The 3,737-nt window shown below is 40.8% G+C and overlaps 1 pseudogene; it reads right to left on the bottom strand.

Annotated features, from left to right (window-relative positions):
- Positions 1-2,769: 2,769 nt before the first annotated feature.
- LOC122796072 lies at positions 2,770-2,916 on the bottom strand (annotated as a pseudogene).
- Positions 2,917-3,737: the final 821 nt, after the last annotated feature.

Raw genomic sequence — 3,737 nt, 5'->3', positions numbered from 1 at the left:
TCCCTCAGCTTTTGTTTCCCACCTTGCTTCTGTGGACATTTGTATGCTGCATGGCCTCTCTGGTTACATTTAAAACTTCTAATCCCCAATCCTGGCTGTGTACCCAAACTAGTGGCTTTCCCTTTTACTGGTAGACTCTTTCAGGGTGATTTAGGCTGCCCTCCATGAGTTCCCTTATATCCATGTGCAGCACTGGGTATCCCTTTTTTGTGCAGTAGTGTCCTGTTTGCCAAGTAGAGATCCCCCTTTCTCCTCAGCTCATATGCAGAGTTACACTTCCAGTCTGCCAATGAGATTCTCATGTCCTCAAGCAAAGTGATAAGGGGTTATTCCCTCACCAGAAGGTCTGCCAGCCTTTCAAAATAAGTGATCTGATATCCATTCACACACCTATCAAAATAAGTGCTTATCTCAGCAATATTATCACATGCACTTTTATTTGCCCTACTTCTATGCTCACAATTTTTTTCTGTAATCTTCGGGTGTTAACTTAAAACATTCAGATAAACATTGTTTAATCTTGTGGCAATTTAAACAATCAGTATCAGACAATTTAGAAAAGCAGTTACACCTTTACCATGGAGTAAGAGGGTCAGAACCATACCCAGAGCCCTTGGTCAACATCATATTTTCTGCATCTTCTTTCAAATATATGAATAAAACTATCAAAATCCTCTTATGTTTACTATGGAAGAAATTTAGTGACATCTGTTGCTTCTGGGGTTTGGTTTCTCCATTACCTCCATGTTCCTGTGGAAGAGTCAGCATTTCCCTTTCATGCTGACACTGATTCTAATTTTCTTTGGCCTTCAAATGCCGCAGTCTCTCTGCCAATTCTAATGCCATACGTTTGTCTCCAGTTCAAGTCACTTTAACTCCAGACAGGTTTTTAAGTCCTCTGAGGAAAAGGTGAACTGTCATGTTTCAGAGGGCTGTACATCCCCATTACTAGACTGGTTGTCTTACTGGTTGCTGGACTGTGCTGCAGCTTTTACTAAGGCTGAAATCAGTTCTTCTTTCATCAGGTTGGCATGCACCAGTCCCTTGGATTTGCAGACCTTAGTCAACTGGTTCACTGTCAGCTTGCCATAATCCTCTGATAGCATATTTGACTGCTTTCCCTGACTAAGCTAAACTAAACTAAAAACAAAATAAATAAATAAAACTGTTGTGAAAAATGAAATTCTGTATGGTTACCGTGAGGCAGCTGAGAGTACATACACCTTCAGTGACAACTGCTTACAGACTACAGAAGTTCAACTAATATCCCACTGCTGCCACCAATATGTGATGTACCTCCTCTGGGCCAGTGACAACATATACAGTCTGGCATACATGTATATTTCTTTTCTGTCCCAGCAGGACCCACTGTTGATACATTTTTAACACAAGCTGCTTTACAAATACATTTTAACACAAGCATATATACAAATCAGTTTATATTAAATGACATACAATTCATTACAAAATTCCAGCTAGCTATGCTGGCATATGGTACATATGCACTGCCCTAGTCTCCCTGGCACAGATGGCACTGCCTGTATCATCACAAAAAGTACCTGTGATCCCACAGTAATGTTCCAGGCAGTCCAAAAGAATGGTCCACCAAATCAAATCAGAAGAGAGACAAGAAGGACCAAGGCAGAATAATAACAGTGATCTCTCTCAACAAGTAGCAGAATATAAAGTGAAGTAAGAGCTGTTCAGTACTGTGTCTCACTCTTTATCTATACATCCATACTAGAACAAAACAATGTCTTAATTACATTAAAAATGGTCATTCACACATGTGTACATACATGCTACTGCAGGACATGCACATTGTTCTATAATAAGTGTCAGACACAACAATGTAGCTACTGCAGTGGCATACCAATGGTCCATGTAAATCATGCCATGGTGGTGGTCCTGTGTATAGCACATTACTCTATTGTTTTGTCTGTATGGCAGCCATGGTCTCCTGTAGCCTGTAATGGTTATACACGTGACTGTCCGCTGTTATTGTAGTTCATAACTGTTAGTCATGCTGTTAGGATCCTTGACACAACATCCATAGTCCCCTGTGATACATTTGTTTTTGATAGGTGTTGAGAAATCAGTGTGCAGTCCTGACATTCTATGGCCTCCTATGTTGCCTGGAAGCAGGCCCCCCTGATGTTTAGCCTGCCACATACAGTATTTCTCTGCATGGTGCACTTAAAACACTTGGGGCATTCCATTGGTGTTCTCATGCAGTTGTGCAGGTTTAACTGCCATTTCAAATGCCTCATTCCTTGTGATGGCTATGATCATATGATATTCCCAGGGTATCTGTATGCAGGGAATTATAACATGAAGGACAAAGCTATTATGCATTAAGACATGCTCCATGATGGTTCTATGTAGGTTTCATGGTATTGTCCAAAATATTGATAGACAGCTGTTTGCATCTCTACAGCCTGGCTGCCCATACATTATGTGGCACTGTGGATACATGAGTAATGAAAATAGACCTGTCTGCGCATACATTACCACCAAATATATCACACTTAATGGGCATCATATATTGATTGGGCCTATATGACTGCAATGTACTTAAATGTTTCCTGCTATCCTCATTTTTGAGGAGGTTGCATACATGGATGCCATCCTTTGCATCTATCTATGCAGGTCCTCCTATATTATATGTTGTATGGATCCTGGCCATGAGTGCAGCAAATCAGTTGCAGACTGTATGCACGTCTAACCACAATGCCCAGACATGTGTGCTATTCACAGCATTCTAGTCACAACGTATACCATTCTACATACCCAAAGGAATGTTGGATATATATCGGGGGGAATGTCAGGGGTCAAGCCAACCAAAGTGCAATGGAGGAGCCTCACCCTTGGGAAAATACCTTCTTGTTTGTTCTATTCCCCCTACCAGGAAAGTATAGAAGGTGGTTTACCAAGGCAAGGCTCTCCCTTTGCACTTTGTGTTGACCACAGTCATTTCCCCAAGTGTTGGGTGTATACCCAGTATGACAATGGTGCCTGACCTGGGCATCTCTCTGTGAATGCCTTATGTTCTGACAGTGTTATAGGTCCTACATGGACTGTTCTGGTGGAAAAAATGCATTCAACCTCAAAACTTGTTTCAGTATGTAAAGCCAGTGCGGCCAAGTTCTTTGGCCACCTATAAACTGCATGAAAGTATATATTAAGTTCTATATATACATCTGATATAAAAAAGTCTGTCTGTCTGTCTAATATACATGTGCATGCATTTAGCTGTACACATTTGTATCACTTTTGGCTAATGTATTTCTTCTGAGTGGTTTGCATACTCTATTATGCTCCTCTCTTCCCTTTCTTTGTTTAGTATGCATTGTGGCAGAATGTTTGAAACGTGATCCATTACCACATGGCATAATTGTAGCATATTATTTCCTTGCAATATCTGCTGTATGACCGAGGCACATCATTTTGTGCTTTCATATACTCCATAATGCCATATTACCTGGCATGTTGCAGTCTCTTAAATGGTCTTTTCTGCATTGTCTACATAATTATTTTTCTTCCTGTCCACTTTTCATCATGCAATATAGTGGCATTCTCTTGCCCCCTGTTCAGGCTACTGGTTATGTTGGACTGACTGCATCATACTGTGGCATGTATCTTATCCCTACAGGTCATTTTCATGTAGGGTAGCATCAACTACACATCCACTTCATTGTTCACTTACCCAGACATGGATGTACAATTGTGGCATTCAT

This window comes from Protopterus annectens, chromosome 2.part2 (genome assembly GCF_019279795.1).
Source record: "Protopterus annectens isolate FY-2018-M chromosome 2.part2, PAN1.0, whole genome shotgun sequence".
In the NCBI taxonomy this organism is placed as follows: Eukaryota; Metazoa; Chordata; order Ceratodontiformes; family Protopteridae; genus Protopterus; species Protopterus annectens.
The sequence above is the reverse complement of the archived record's forward strand: the minus strand, read 5'-3'. Positions and strand labels throughout refer to the sequence as shown.